This window comes from Gorilla gorilla, chromosome 5 (genome assembly GCF_029281585.2).
Source record: "Gorilla gorilla gorilla isolate KB3781 chromosome 5, NHGRI_mGorGor1-v2.1_pri, whole genome shotgun sequence".
In the NCBI taxonomy this organism is placed as follows: domain Eukaryota; kingdom Metazoa; phylum Chordata; class Mammalia; order Primates; family Hominidae; genus Gorilla; species Gorilla gorilla.
The window spans coordinates 35,760,897-35,777,725 of record NC_073229.2 but is presented as its reverse complement, the minus strand read 5'-3'; the positions used below and the strand labels follow the sequence as shown (position 1 = coordinate 35,777,725).

The 16,829-nt window shown below is 41.8% G+C and overlaps 1 long non-coding RNA gene across 1 annotated transcript in view; it reads right to left on the bottom strand.

The window, feature by feature from the left end:
- Positions 1 to 10,811: 10,811 nt before the first annotated feature.
- The window catches only part of LOC129534249 (uncharacterized), a 49,723-nt gene continuing 43,705 nt past the window's right edge, over positions 10,812 to 16,829 (bottom strand). The window contains exon 4 of the long non-coding RNA XR_008680764.2: positions 10,812 to 10,842. This is a non-coding gene — a long non-coding RNA (uncharacterized lncRNA). The remainder of the gene's footprint in view (positions 10,843 to 16,829) is intronic.

Sequence of the window (16,829 nt, the reverse complement as noted above, 5' to 3'; positions counted from 1 at the left end):
TTTTATTTACTGGCTGGTGCTGTGGCACAGACCTGTAATCCCAGCATTTTGGGAGGCCAAGGCGGGCAGATCATTTGAAGCCAGGAGTTTGAGACCAGCCTGGCCAACATGGTGAAACCCCGCCTCTACGAAAAATGCAAAAATTAGCCAGGTGTGCTGGCACATGCCTGTGATCTTACCTACTTGGGAGGCTGAGGTACGAGAATGGCTTGAGCCCGGGAAGCAGAGCTTGCAGTGAGCCGAGATCGTGCCACTGCACTCCAGCTTGGGTGACAGAGCGAATCTCTGTCTCAAAAAAAAAAAAAAAAAAAAAAAAAAAGAATGGTTTATCACCATCCCCTTGGTGGTAAGTGAGTTCTTACTCAGCTCATGTGAGAAAATCTTGGACCTTCTCCACCCTTGCTCCCTCTCTCACCGTGTGATACACCAGCTCCCCTTTTGCCCTCTGCCATGATTGTAAACTCCCTGTGGCCCTCAATGGAAGCATATACTGTTACAATTCCTCCTGTACTTCCTGCAGAACTATGAGCCAATTAAACCTCTTTTCTTTATAAATTACCCAGCCTCAGATATTCATTTGTAGCAACACAAAATGGTCTAACACAATGTTCACATTCATTTTCTGTTTGGTGCTGCTCTTTTTAAAAATTCTTCTTATTCCATATACACTAATATGAGCGTTCTCTATTAAATTTTGTCACTTCTGTGCCATGCTTCTTTGTTGTCTGGAGTACACAGAGATCCATTCTGCATGCACTCATATACAGACTATAAATTTGGTGAAAACAATCCTGTTGATCAAACAGCAACGCCATCTTATCCTAAGTGTTGCCTAAGAGTCTTCTTATCCTACCATGCACATAATTATTTTCAAACTAGTCTGTAACTTCACTGGCTTTTTCAGGCAAATGTGGCTTTAATTAACTAGAAGCTCCTGGAATGTCATCAACTGGAAGGAATGCCAATGCAGACAAATTACGAATTTTTAAACTGAAGTTTTCATCATTGCCGTATCTTGCGGCCAATCCATTCATCTGAACTTCCCACTAATGCATTGGGCTGAATGGAAAAAACAAATTGTATTGGTAACACATTGAAATTCATTTTTAGAAGACTTGATTGCCCCAAATTCCAAATCTGTCATTATGGTTTGGGGATTCCATTGAAATCTATTTTCTTCTACATAAAGACAATAACAAGGCAATAGTTCCACCTAACATGATGCAACTAGCCTGTGATTGTGCTTTTCAGGATTTTATATGTTAGGAATCTTAGGCTTTAGTGATTTTGATCTTTTTGAGATTTCAACTTTTGAGATTATGGCATTAGGATTGTGTTTTGGGGGATTATGACCTAAACCCCTCCAGAACTAAGCCAATCAGAGTCTGCTCTGGCTAGCCTGGCTCATGGCATCTTCTGACCTAAAGGTGAACCAAGATGTTGTCATTTGTTAACTAGTTGATGATCTAAAAGGTGAGGTTACTTGGACAGGCCAGGATCTAGACAAACAAAAATATATGAGTGTTTTGTGTTCTGGGTAAGAGAGAGAAAAAAGGAATGAAAAGGAGATGGTGTGTTGTTTGTAACTGCATTTTACATAAATGTAAGGACCTGCTTATCTGATGGGTTGATAGGGTTTGACTGTGTCCTCACCCAAATCTCATCTTGTTGTTTGTAACTGCATTTTATATAAATGTAAGGACCTGCTTATCTGATGGGTTGATGTGGTTTGTCTGTGTCCCTACCCAAATCTAATCTTGAACTGTAGCTCCCATAATCACCACGTGTCATGGGAGGGACCCAGTGGGAGGTAATTGAATCATGAGTGCCATTTCCCCCACGCTATTCTCATGATAGTGAGTAAGTACTCACAAGATCTGATGGTTTTATAGGGGGCTTCCCCCTTCCCTTGGTACTCATTTTTCTCCTTCCTGCTGCCATGCGAAGAAGGGCATGTGTGCTTCCCCTCTCGCCATGATTATAAGTTTCCTGAGGCCTCCCCAGCCATGCTCAACTGTGAGTCAATTAAACCTCTTTCCTTTATAAATTAGCCAGTCTCAGGTATGTCTTTATTAGCAGCATGAGAAAGGATTAATACACAAGTATAGAAAAAGCAAAACTATAAAGACAGAGAACATATCAGAAGTTGCCTGGGGTTGGGGAGGTGAGAATAGATATTGACCACAGATAGACACAAGGGAAATCTGATGCAAGTGCTCTAAAACTAGATTGTGTGGAAGGTTGCACAACAGTATGAATTTACTAAAAGTCATCAACCGTTACATTTAAAGAGATGGATTTTAATAATTCCACTTACATTAGCATCAGAAAGAATAAAATAGTTAGGAATAAATTTAACCAAGGACATACAAGACTTGTACCTGAAAACTACAAAACATTGCTGAATGAAATGAAAGGACACCTAAATAAACGGAAAGACATGTATGTTCACGGATTAGAAGGCTTGATATTGTTAAGATGTCAATATTCAAATCTGAGACTCCATGCAGTCCCCATCAAAATGCCAATGATCTTTTTATGGACATCGAAAAACCAAAAACCAACGCTCAAATTCATATGGAAGTGTAAGGGGCCCCAAACAGCCAAAACAATGTTGAAAAAGAACACACAGGGCCAGGCGCGGTGGCTCATGCCTGTAATCCCAGCACTTTGGGAGGCCGAGGTGGGGGGATCAGGAGGTCAGGAGATCGAGACCATCCTGGCTAACATGGTGAAACCCTGTCTCTACTAAAAATACAAAAAATTAGCCAGGCATGGTGGAGGGCACCTGTAGTCCCAGCTACTCAAGAGGCTGAGGCAGGAGAATGGCGTGAACCCAGGAGGCGGAGCCTGCAGTGAGCCACGATCACAACACTGCACTCCAGCCTGGGCGACAGACGGAGACTCTGTCTCAAAAAAAAAAAAAAAGAACACGCAGTTGGAGGACTCATACTTGCTGATTTCAAAAGTCACTACAAAGATACAGTATTCAGAGCAGTGTGGTATTGGTAGAATAAAAGGCAAGTATACCGGTGGAATAAATTTGAGACTCCAGAAAGAATTCCATAAATTGATGGCCAATTAATTTTTCACAAAGATGCCAGGACCATTCAATGGGGGAAAGAATATTCCTCTCAAAAAATAGTACTGAGATAACTGGATATCCATACGCCAAGGAATGGAGTTAGATTCCTACTTCACACCATACACAAAAATTAACTCAAATGGATGAACGACCTAAATATAAGAGCTAAAAATATTAAATTTTTAGAATAAGACATAAGAGCAAATCTTCGTAATCTCAGGTTTATGCAATGGATCAGCAAAGAATTTTTTTTTTTTTTTTTTGGAGACGAGATCTCTTTTTGTTGCCCAGGCTGGAGCACAGTGGCATGATCACAGCTCTCTGCAGCCTCTACCGCTCAGGCTTGGGCGATCCTCCTGCTTCAGCCACCTGAGTAGCTGGAACCACAGGTGCATGCCCCCTCACTAGCTAATTTTTTTGTATTTTTTTGTAGACACAATGTTTCACCATTCTGCCCAGGCTGGTCTTGAACTCCTGGGCTTAAATATTCTGCCCACCTCAGCCCCCGAAAGTGCTGGGATTACAGGCACGAGCCACTGAACTGGGCCAGCAGTGTATTTTTAGATATGGCGACATCTCTAGGAAAAACTAGATAAATTAGACTTCATCAAAATTTAAAACTTTAAAGGACATTATTGGAAACGTGAAAAGAAAACATAGAATAGAAGAAATTATTTGCTAATCATATATCTGGTGTCTATGATCCAGACTATATAAAGAATTCTTACAACTGAACAATAAAAAACCACTCAATTAGAAAACTGAGCAAAGAACTTGACTAGACATTTTCCCAAAGATAAATAAGTGGCTAACAAGCATGTGAAAAGATGCTTAATAAAACTAGCCATTAAGGGAAATGTGAATCAAAACAGTGAGATACCACTTCACACCTACTAGATGGCTATAAAACAAAACAAAAACAGAAAATAACAAGTGCTGGTGAGGATGCATAGAAATTGGGACCCTTATACATTGTTGATGAAAATGTTAAGTGGTGCAGCTGCCGTGGAAAACAGTTTGGTGGTTCCTCAAAAAGCTAAACATAGTATTACTATATGCCCTAGCAATTTCACTTTTAGGTGTATATCCAAAAGAATTGAAAACAGGGACTCAAACAGATACTCATCTGCCAATGTTCATTGCAGCATTATTCACAAGAGCCAAAAAGTATAAACAACTCAAATCAACAGATCTGTTAATCTGTCCATCAACAGATGAATGGATAAACAGAATGTGGTATATACATCCAAAGGAATATTATTCAGCCATGAAAAATGAAGTTCTGATACATGCTACAATACAGATGAACTTTTAAAACATTAGGGTAAGTGAAATAAGCCAGACACAGAAGGACAAATAGTGTATGATTCCACTTTATATGAAATATCCAGACTAGGCAAATTTGTAGAGATAGAAAATAGATGAGAGCTCACCAGCAGCTGGGAGAAGTGGAGAATAGAGAGTTTAAAGTTTAAAGGTTACAGTGTTTCTGTTTGGGGTGATAAAAAGTTTTGTAAATTGATGGTGGTGTTGGTTGCACAACATTGTGAACGTAATTAATGCTTCAGAACTATACGCTTAAACATGGATAAGATGAAAAATTTTATGTTATAGTATATACTCTGCCACACACACATATGAACACAAACAGATCACCCTAGTGAAGTTAGAAGATTCTGATTTCAATAAATAAAATAAAACCACATACTGTGTACAAAGACTATCTCTATTTTTTATCACTCAAGCAAACCCAATCCTGTTTAGTAAGGAATTTTACATACAGTAGGCTCCCATATTGACTAATGCTTAAGAAAATGGGTGACAGGAAAAACAAATACCTATTCTGAGTGGGATAGCCCAAAACTCGAAGGATCTTATTAGTATTTTCCTGGTTGTGTTAATGAAGAGCAATCTCCCAAGCAATAAAATGTGTTTTGAGAGAGGCGATTCCTCTCTATTGAAACAGTTGCTGGTCTGGTACTCTGCCAAACCCCCAGATATTATGAAGACGGAAGACAATGGAATTTTCCATGGATATGAAAGATGAAAATTGTAAACAAAGGGCACTAATTAAAACATTTTCCCTACTCATTGAAGCAAAATATGCCTAAGAAACTGACAATAATATTAAAATGTCAGCCAACAAATGACAGAATTACCAAATCTCTGCTAGAATTTATTTTTTACTCGCATGCCAACCCAACCTTTTTAAAGTCTGCATTGGCCACCTTGGCTGTAGAGGACTGTTCCTGTGCTGGTGACGGGATCCAGCGTCAGGCTCAAAGGCACAGATCTGAGGCTTGCCTTGTGTCTGCCACACTTGAAGTACCACTGACTTGAGGGTCATCTGCTCCACTGAGAGGAACCACTGATAGGAAGTGTCTTTTTTGTTTCTGTCACTTACAGTTTTCTGTGTTATAATAATCCCTATTACAAATTGCCAAGGGATTAGGGATTACCCCCAAAAAACTGGAGATTTATTTCATATTTGAAACATGTTTTTTCCATGTTTTGTCTATTCATTATTACTTTCGTAATTGGATTTATAGAAGCAGACTGGGGTGGGAAGAGATGAGTCACTGGTCATTTGGCACACCAATGCTTTACCTGGCTATACTCCTAGATTAACCTGGCATCCGAAAAGCAGATGCCAAGACAGAATTTGATGAGTGTTATAGGCTGAATTATGTTGCCAGAATGTTCATATGTTGAAGTCCCAATGCCCAGTACCTCAGGATGTGACTGTATTTATGAATGTGAATGGAGTTAGGATCTTTAAAGATGTAATTAAGTTAAAATGAGATCATTAGAGCAGACCCTAATCCAACAAGATTGATGTCCTTATAAGAAGAGGATATTATGGGGCTGGGCACGGTGGCTCAGCCTGTAATCCCAGCACTTTGGGAGGCCGAGGCGGGCTGATCACGAGGTCAGGAGTTCGAGACCAGTCTAATCAACATGGTGAAATCCCGTCTCTACTAAAAAAAAAAAAATACAAAAATTATCTGGGCATGGAGGCACATGCCTGTAATCCCAGCTACTCAGGAGGCTGAGGCAGAAGAATCATTTGAACCTGGGAGGCAGGGGTTGCAATGAGCCAAGATCACACCATTGCACTCCAGCCTGGGTGACAGAGCAAGACTCCATCTCAAAAAAAAAAAAAGACACAGACACACAGAAGGAAGATGGTGTGAAGACACAGGGAAAATGGCCATTTTATTAAATCTCTTTTGCATTGCTATTAAGGAATACCTGAGACTGGGTGACCTATAAAGAAAAGAGGTTTATCCCTTTCCCATTTAGAAAAAAAAAGTGCAGCTGGCTGCCAGTGCTCATTTAATTTTTACATAAACATGCTCTTTGGGGCTGAAGCAAATTTGACTGATTTTCAATGTGAAAATAAAATTTAAACACTGTTCTTGTGGTTATTTCTAAACAGAACTAACATCTGAATCATCAGAATTGTCTATTTCAGAAAAATCATATTCATCAAGTGAATCTTCGGCCAAAAACCGTTCGGGAATGATGTTAACATCACATGTAGGAATGCTACGTTTTCTAGGATTTGACATTTTCAGCGACCAAGAATTACTATGTTTTATAAATGAAAATACCACTACTAAAAACAGAATGCTATATAGAGAATGATGTCCTTTGTTTCCAAAGTTGATATACTAAGTGATGTGGAAATAATAAAAGCGAGATATTTCACGGTAAAGTTATCTCAGGGTAAACACTGCAGCCGCAAGTGTTGCCAGCAAGTATTCTCTGGGCAAATGGGAAAAAGGTGAATTGACTAACAGTTCTGCAGGCTGTACAAGCATGACACCAGCATCTGCTTGGATTCTGGTGAGGCCTCAGGAAGCTTTCAATCATGGCAGAAGATCGAAGGGAGCTCAGGCAAGTCACATGGCCAGAATGGAAGCCAGAGAAAGGGGGAGGTGCCAGTGTCTTTTAAACTACCAGATCTTGCATGAACTGACACTCATTACTGAGAGGAGGACACCAAGCCATTCACAAGGCAGCCACCCCCATGACCCAAACACCTCCCACTAGGTCCACCTCCAATGTTGGGGGTCACATTTCAACATGAGATTTGGAGGGGACAAACATCCAAACCATCTACAAGTCAAGGAGAGAGATCGCCAAAGGAACCCACTCTGCCAACACGTTGATCGTGGACTTCTACCCAGTAATAAATTGGCTTAATTTTTGTTAAGCCACCCAGTCTGTGGTACTTTATCGGCAGCCAGAGCAGACTAATAAAACAAGCAAGAGCTTATGAGGGAAGTTCCTGTGAGGGAAAAAAGGGAGAGGAAATAAGAGAAAGTAGACAGAGTCTCAGACTGCAATGAGGTGTGATATCTGTGGAGTGAGAAAAGACAGGAAGGTGGGGAAGAGCCTCAGGCTGTACCAACTGTCTGGAGAATCCAAGTTCTTCAGCATCTGGCCTAGCACCCCTGCAAGCTCAGTCACTGGTTGGGAGCAGCTCAGGGGATGTGTTCCAGGCATGAACACTGCAACACACCCGAGGGCTGTGGGCTGTCAGTCACCTGCCCTTCCCACAACCTGTTCTCCTGAAGCGAGACCTGGGTAGCATACCTCCATGCTGCCTCGCTGGGTGACAGATTGCAGGCCTGTCCCTGCCCTTCCCCTTCTCAAATACCCTCCTCTTCCTTGCCTTCCCTTAGCACTTCCGTAGGAGCTCATGACAAATAGCAGAAAACCAGAGGTGAGTGGAGGTTATAGGCTGAACAATGGGAGAAATGCCAATCTATTGGAAAATGAGTCAGGGAAAATTCCAATTTACTCTAGTTTCAAAGAGTCTTTGGGAGGCTGAGGCAGGAGGATCACTTGAGCCCAGGAGCTCGAGACCAGCCTGAGCAACATAGTGAGATTCCAACTCCACCAAAAATACAAAAATTAGCCAGGCATGGTGATGTGCCTATAGTCCCAGCTACTCAGCAGGCTGGGGAAGGAGGATCGCTTGAGCCTAGGAGTTCAATGTTGCAGTGAGCTGTGATTGCCCCACTGCACTCCAGCCTGGATGACCGAGTAAGACCCTATCTCAAAAAAAAAAAAAAAAAAAAAAGTCAAAATCACAGTTCAGTTCAGGCCAGGTGCAGTGGCTCATGCCTGTAATCCCAGAACTTTGGGAGGCCAAGGTGAGTGGATCACCTGAGGTCAGGAGTTTGAGACCAGCCTGACCAACATAGTGAAACCCTGTCTCTACTAAAAACACAAAAATCAGCTGGGTGTGGTGGTGCATGCCTGTAATCCCAGCTACTCGGGAGGCTGAGGCAGGAGAATTGCTTGAACCCAGGAGGCAGAGGTTGCAATGAGCTGAGATCATGCCACTGCACGCCAGCCTGGGTACAAGACTCTGTCTCAAAAAAAAAAAAAAAAAATAGATCAGCTACGTCACAATCACTTGGGACACCTAATAAATATAGGCTGTCCTGTGGTGGGACTGGAGCTGAGAAAGTTGAATTTGTGCATGAGTGTGTGTGTGTACATGAATGTGTAAATGCACAGCCAGTCTGAAGATCACACGGCCCATAGTTTCTCACCATAACCCGTATTTGCAACACAAATGGTTGAGGATTATAGTTTGTCACTGTGAGAAGGAACAAAAAATTAATTGGCTTCATGAGCTCCTTGTATCAACTGAAGGCCCTGCATGCTCTTTGAGGGACAGCTGAAATTCGGAACAAAGATGCTCCCTCAAAGAGTGGAAATGAAAGGAATAATATATGGTTCTTCTCAATCACATTGCCATGTGGAGACTCGGTGCTCTAGGAATTTTTATTATTAGCAACAGAAGGATCCACATGCCCACCTCTGTCACTTCCCACCCACTCCACATACACTGCTTCTTTGTTGGCAGAATATTACTCTAAGTGTGTTTTTACCCTTAGAATACAGCTCTAATTTCTGTTATTTTTCAGTTTTCATAACAATTTTTGAGCATATTGCTCATTCCAGTTTGAATAAACAGAAATTTGGGCTTAGATGTTATTTCATGTCAATCAGAGCCTTAAAAGAAGCTTAGCTCGGCCAGGTGGGGTGGCTCACGTCTGTAAGCCCAGCACTTTGGTAGCCCGAGGTGTGCAGATCACTTAAGGTCAGGAGTTCGAGACCAGCCTGGCCAACATGGTAAAACCCCGTCTCCACTAAAAATACAAAATTAGCCAGGCTTGGTGGTGTGCGCCTGTAATCCCAGCTACTCAGGAGGCTGAAGCACGAGACTCGATTGAACCCAGGAGGCAGAGGTTGCAGTGAGCTCAGCCGAGATTGTGCCACTGCACCCCAGCCTGGGTGACAGAGCGAGATTCTGTCTCAAAAAAAAAAAAAAAAAAAAAAAAAAAACCTTAGCTCTTATGTTAATATCTTTTGTTTTATTTTTCTTTATGATATCATTGTGTTCTCTACTATAAATTTCGGTTAATGTATTCTTTTTTTTTTTTTTTTTTTTTTGAGACGGAGTGTCTCACTGTATCGCCCAGGCTGGAGTGCAGTGGCGCGATCTCAGCTCACTGCAAACTCCGCCTCCCGGGTTCACGCCATTCTCCTGCCTCAGCCTCCTGAGTAGCTGGGACTACAGGCGCCCGCCACCACGCCCGGCTAATTTTTTGTATTTTTAGTAGAGACGGGGTTTCACCGTGTTAGCCAGGATGGTCTCGATCTCCTGACCTTGTGATCCGCCCGCCTCAGCCTCCCAAAGTGCTGGGATTACAGGCGTGAGCCACCGCGCCCGGCCAATGTATTCTTGAGATTATTAGAGAAGTGCAGATACACTACGTGTGCTCTCACACCACAAAAATCAACACTGAAGATGTCTGTGACCAAATGTGTGGGGATTTTTTCCCCATTAACAGGAAGCAATCAGTTCTGCCGCAGACACTAGCTGGGTGTTCTCCAATTCAATTCTGACGCTATCCACCTGGAGATAGTGTCAGATCCCACAGATTGAGGGCTCAGTCCCACAAGACCGCCTTTCCTTTAGACGCCAGTTACAAGCCCAAGCCTGTTGAACTTCTGACCAATCCACTTCAAGTTGGGTGACCACCTCTTTATGCGCGATTAATTTGCTAAAAGTGGCTCACAAAACTCAGGGAAACACTTAAGTTTACTGATCTATTTTAAAGGCTATTTTAAAAGATACAAATAAATAGCCAGATGAAGAGATACATAGGGTGAGGTCTGAAAGGGTCTTGACTGCAGAAGCCTCAGTTCCCGTGGAGAGGGATGCGCCACCCTCCCGGCAGGCGGATGAATTCTTGTTCATTTTCTTGCAAGCCTCCAGAATTTCAGCTGTGCAAAAGTTTCCCATACCTTATCCTCTTGGGCCTTTTATGGAGATTTTATTGGATAGGTATGATATTGACAACCAAGGAGAACTGTGATTGGACAAAAAGAGTATGATCTAATGCTTATAGATTGAGTGGGGAAACCCGGTAAGGCCGAGATTCTTCCTGGCCTGTCTATGCAGCGTTCCTTCTTCCCGAGTATGGGACAGGACCCCTTCGGACTGGGGGTCTTACAACCTAAAATCAGACAAGGAAGGCAGTTCAGAGAATTTCAAGTCAGAAGATTAGAATATATTTTTAGTTTCTGTAGCCTGCATGGAGGAGAAAAAGAAGATAAAAGGGGGGCAGGAGGTCAGAGAGTGAGATTGTTTTCTAAGGCCTAAAATGCCCCAATATTAGAACAAAAGATTGTCTCACCTTTATTGCTCTGGAGCCATTCGGAAGCTGCTTCAGGAATCAAGGACAAAAGACCAAATATGTTAAGGAAAGATATGCTTATTATTTTAGTCACTTAGGAAATTAACAAGGGCTATGGGAGTTATGAGCCAGGAATTGTGGACAAAAACCAACATACATATAACATAATATACCACCCCAGTAATAATTTTCTCCCCTTTCCACTAGTTAAGTTATATTAACTAAAATATTATTAAGTAAAGTAGAAACAACCTCAATGTCCATCAACAGATTAGTGAATAAACAAAATGTTACATATTCATAAAATAGAATGTTATTCAGCATAAAAAGGAATAAAGCACTGGCCCGGTGCAGTGGCTCACACCTGTAATCTCAGCACTTTGGGAGGCCGAGGCAGGTGGATCACCTGAGGTCAGGAATTCAAGACCAGCCTGACCAACACAGTGAAACCCTGCCTCTACTAAAAATACAAAAATTATCCGGGCCTGCTGGCATGTGCCTGCAATCCCAGCTACTCAGGAGGCTGAGGCACGAGAATCTCTTGAATCCAGGAAGTGAAGGCTGCAGTGAGCCAAGATCGCACCACTGCACTCCAGCCTGAGTGACACAGTGAGACTGTTTTGTGTTTGTTTTATGAAACAAACAAAAGAATAAAGTACTGACACATGCTAAAACATGAATGAGCCTTGAAAATATTGTTGTGCTAAGTGAAAGAAGCCAGACACAGAAGGCCACCTACTGTATGATTCTGTTTATACGAAATGTCCAGAACAGGCAAATCCATAGAGACACAAAGTAGTTTAGCACAGTGGTCCCCAACCTTTTTGGCACCAGGGACCGGTTTTGTGGAAGACAATTTTTCCATGGACCCGTTGGGAGGTAGCGGGGAGCGGTGAGGGGATGGTTTCAGGATGAAACTGTTTTACTTTAGATCATCAGGCATCAGATTTTCATAAGGAGCACGCAACCTGGATGCCTGCATGCACAGTTCACAATAGGGTTCCGGCTCCTATGAGAATCTAATGCCTCCACTGATCTGACAGGAGGCGGAGCTCAGGCGGTAATGCTCGCTGACCCACCACTCACCTCCTGCTGTGTGGCCCAGTTCCTAACAGGCCACCAACTGGTACTGGTCCACGGCCCCAGGGTTGGGGACCCCTGGTTTAGCAGTGGTTCCCAAGGGCTGGGTGGGGGAGGGGAATGGGGAGTGACTGATAATGGGAGTGGAATTTCTTTTTGGTTTTTTTTTTTGAGACAGGGTCTCACTCTGTTGCCCAGGCTGGAGTGCAGTGGTGTGATCTTGTCTCACTGCAGTCTCGAATTCCCAGGCTCAAGTGATCCTCCCACTTCAGCTTCTGATATGGTTTGGCTGTGTCCCCACCCAAATCTCAGCTTGAATTGTATCTCCCAGAATTCCTATGTGTTGTGGGAGGGACCCAGGGAGAGGTAATTGAGTCATGGGGGCCAGTCTTTCCTGTGCTATTCTCATGATAGTGAATAAGTCTCATGAGATCTGATGGGTTTATCAGGAGTTTCTGCTTTTGCTTCTTCCTCATTTTCTCTTGCCACCGCCATGTGAGAAGTGCCTTCGCCCCCTGCCATGATTCTGAGACCTCCCCAGCCATGTGAAACTGTAAGTCCAATTAAACTTCTTTTTCTTCCCAGTCTCCGGTATGTTTTTATCAGCAGCATGAAAACAGACTATTACAGCCTCCCAAGAGGCTGGGACTACAGGAGCCCACTACCACACCAGGCTATTTTTTTGGTATTTTTTTGTAGAGTCAGGATTTCATGATATTGCCCAGGCTGGTCTTGAATTCCTGGGTTCAAGGGATCCTCCTGCCTCAGCATCCCAAAGGGCTGAGATTATAGGCATGAGCCACTAGGCCTGGTGTGGATGGGATTTCTTTTTGTGGTGATGAAAATGTTTTGGAATTAGATAGTGTTGATAGTTGCATAAACACCAAATTTAAAAGGGTGAATTTTATGTTACATGAAGTATATCTCAAAAAGAAAATTAGAAATACATAAAATAATGGAGGCAAACATGCCACAGTCTTTAAAAGATTTGTATCATCTGCAAACACACACACATGCAAACACACACACACACACACACACATCCCACAAATGTCTGTATCTCACAACAGCCATCTTTATTTAAACTTGCTCAATTTCATTTGGATAGGACTGAAAGAATTATATAATTAAAATTGGATGACTTTGTTAAAAACAAGCTAACTTTACTAATAAAATGGAAGATGTATAGGCCAATCTATAGAGACAGAAGGTAGATTAGTGGTTGCCTGGGGCTGGGGCTTGGACCAAGGACTGAGTGTAAATGGGCATGAAGTTTCTTTTTGACAAGATGGAAATGTTCTAAAGTTGGATTATGGCGACAGTTGTACAGCTCTGTACATTTACTAAAAATTACTGAATTGTACACAATATTACTGTATGCAAATTATACTTCAATATGTAAATTATACTGTTAAAACAAAATGCAAAGTAAATTAATAAAGGTCTACAGGCCACATGTGGTGGCTCATGCCTGTAATCCCAGCACTTTAGGAGGCCGGGGGGCGGGGCGGATCACCTGAGGTCGGGAGTTCAAGACCAGCCTGACCAACATGGAGAAACCCCGTCTCTACTAAAAATACAAAATTAGCTGGGCATGGTGACACATGCCTGTAATCCCAGCTACTTGGGAAGCTGAGTCAGGAGAATTGCTTGAACCTGGGAGGTTGAGGTTGCGGTGAGCCGAGATTGTGCCACTGCACTCCAGCCTGGGCAACACAAGCAAAACTCCGTCTCAAAAAATAAAAATAAAAAAATAAAAAACATAAAGTCCTATGAGTTAGTCCTGGAAACAAAAGCATTGCACATACACAGGAGAAACACTGAAAGGAACTATACCAAAATTTTCCTGATGCTGTTTTTGCATGGTGGAAAATATGTTTATTTGTTATTTTCTTCTTTATCCTTTTGGTTTTTCTAAGTTATCTATAGTGAGCAAATATTTATAAGGTACGTTATCATTAAAATGTCTTTATATTTCATGTATTTAGGCAAAAACTAAAACCTACATGTTTTTATTTAAATAGTGAACAAAAATGATTGTTATTTAACTGTAGAGCAATCTGTATACCTGATTTCTTTTGGGAGATGTTATTAGCTGAAGGACTGTCAAAATGGAGTTAAACTCACTCAGTTACATGCAAACATAGCAAACTTACACTCTGGCTATAACAGAGTACCTTGAATCCCTAATACCATCACAATAGTAATAAATATCAAAGCTGTATAAAAATGCAAAACAATAATATCAACATGCAAAACAACAAAAACAGCTTCTTTAAGGCATCGGAAATCAACAAAATCAGCCAGGACTTAAGGAGCCAAGATCCTGGATAGGTGACACCAACATAAATTATTGCTTTGCCCACTTAAAGCATTTGCTAATTCCTAAACTGCAAAGTAGGGCAAGAGACTGAAAAAGCAAGCAGAAAGCAGCTGCTGAAAGACTATAAAGGTAAACAAAGGTTTTGGCAGTCTCATAATACTGGGAGAAAAACTGGAGCTCAAGGCCTGCCAAAGATGAGAAGCCGTGATAAATACTGTAGCTTTCCATTGAGAATCTTAAAGGACTAAGCCCTAGAGTAAGGTTTCTTAATCTTGGTACTATTAACATTTTGGACTAGATAATTCTTTTTTATTGGGGGGCTCTCCTATATATTGTAGGATGTTTAACAGCATATCTGGCCTCTAACACTTCCAACTTGTGTCAGACATCAGAAACACACAGCCCCAGTTTGTGGCAATCAAAAATGTCCCCAGATATTGCCAAATGTTCCCTGGAGATTAAAATCACCCTCAGTTTAGAACTATTGTGCTAAGACTAAGGGACTCCAGAAATAAGCCCTCTCAAAGCTTGAAATTTAGCTTTTACTCATCTCAATCTCTGATTTAACGAACTTGCTTGGCTCTTACTAACAGCATGCTAAAAAAAAAATGAAATTAATCTTCTCTGAAGGAAGATAATATCATCTAGATCTCTTATAACTTTTCAACAGTGTCTGGAATTCAATCAATATTTAGTAGATATGTTAGAAAGGAGTAATAAATGACCAAAAACTGAGAGAAAAAATAGACAATAGAAAGAGACTCACAGGTGACCAGATATTGGAGTTACCAGAACAAAACTTTAAAGTAACCATGATTAGTGTGTTCAAGAAATCAATTAGAAAACGGAGAATTTCATCAGAAGAATGGGATTTATATAAAAAAAGAATTAAGTGGAAATTATAAAACTAAAAAAAAAAAAATAGTTAAATTAAGCAGATAAGCACAGTCCCGAAAGAGAAGAATCGAGCCAGGTGTGGTGGCTCACACCTGTAATCCCAGCACTTTTGGAGGCTGAGGCAGGCAGGTCACTTGATCCCAGGAGTTCAAGACCAGCCTGGGCAACATGGCAAAACCCTGTCTCAACAACAACAACAACAACAATTTAGCTGATTGTGGTGGCATGTGCGTGTAGTCCCAGCTACTTAGGAAGCTGAGGTAGGAGGATTGTTTGAACCTAGAGATCGAGGCTGCAGTGAGACATGAACATGCTACTTCATCCCAGCCTGAGCAACAGAGTGAGACTCTGTCTCAAAAAAATAAAAAAAAAGAGGCCAGGCGTGGTGGCTCATGCCTGTAATCCCAACACTTTGGGAGGCCGAGGCGGGCGGATCACAAGGTCAGGAGATCGAGACCATCTTGGCTAACATGGTGAAACCCCGTCTCTACTAAAAATACAAAAAAAAAAAAAAAAAAATTAGCCGGGCATGGTGGTGGGCACCTGTAGTCCCAGCTACTCGGGAGGCTGAGGCAGGAGAATGGCGTGAACCCGGGAGGCAGAGCTTAGAGCGAGCGGAGACCGTGCCAGGCAACAGAGCAAGACTCCATCTCCAAAATAAACAAATAAATAAATAATGAGAGGAATCATGAACCAGAAGATACATCAGCATAAAATATTCAAATTTAAGCATAACAAGAAAAAGTATGAATGGAAAACACAGAAAAGAGCATAAGAGATACATGAAATTTGTAGACTAATGTGTATTTAATCAGAGGTCCAAAAGGAGAAGAAAAAGAGATTAGCCACAAACCATATTTAAAGTAATAATAACTGAGAATTTAAATAAACTGATTAAAGGCATCAAAAAGCTCCATACACCCCACACTCTGAACGCCTATATGTCAGAAATTATATAAAATGTAAATCGACTAAATACTTCAATTAAAGAACAAAGATTGGCTGGGCGTGGTGGCTCATGCCTGTAATCCCAGCACTTTGGGAGGCCAAGGGGGTGGATCACGAGGTTAGGAGTTCAAGAACAGCCTGACCACCATGGTGAAACCCCGACTCTACTAAAAATACAAAAATTAACCAGGCATGGTGGTGCACATCTGTAATCCCAGCTACTCAGGAGGCTGAGGCACAAGAATCAATTGAACCCGGTAGGCGGAGGTTGCAGTCAGCTGAGATCGGACCACTGCACTCCACTCTGGGCGACAGAGTGAGACTCCATCTCAAAAAAATAATAATAATAATAAAATAAAGAACAAAGATTTCAGGTCGGGCACAGTGGCTCACGCTTGTAATCCCAGCATTTTGGGAGGCCGAGGCTGGTGGATCACTTGAGGTCAGGAGTTTGAGACCAGCTTGGCCAACGTGGTGAAACTCCGTCTCTACTAAAAATACAAAGAATTAGCTGGGTGTCATGGTGCACCCCTGTAATCCTAGCTACTTGGGAGGCTGAAGCACGAGAATTGCTTGAACCTGGGAGGTGGAGGTTGCAGTGAGTCGAGATAGCACCACTGCACTCCAGCCTGGGTGACAGAGTGAGACTCTATCAAAAAAAAAAAAAAAAAAAAAAAGGAACAAAGATTTAAGTCTGGAATAAAAGAAAACAACAAGTATATGCTGCTCAAAAAAAGATGCATTTTAATTATAAAGACATAGAAAGACT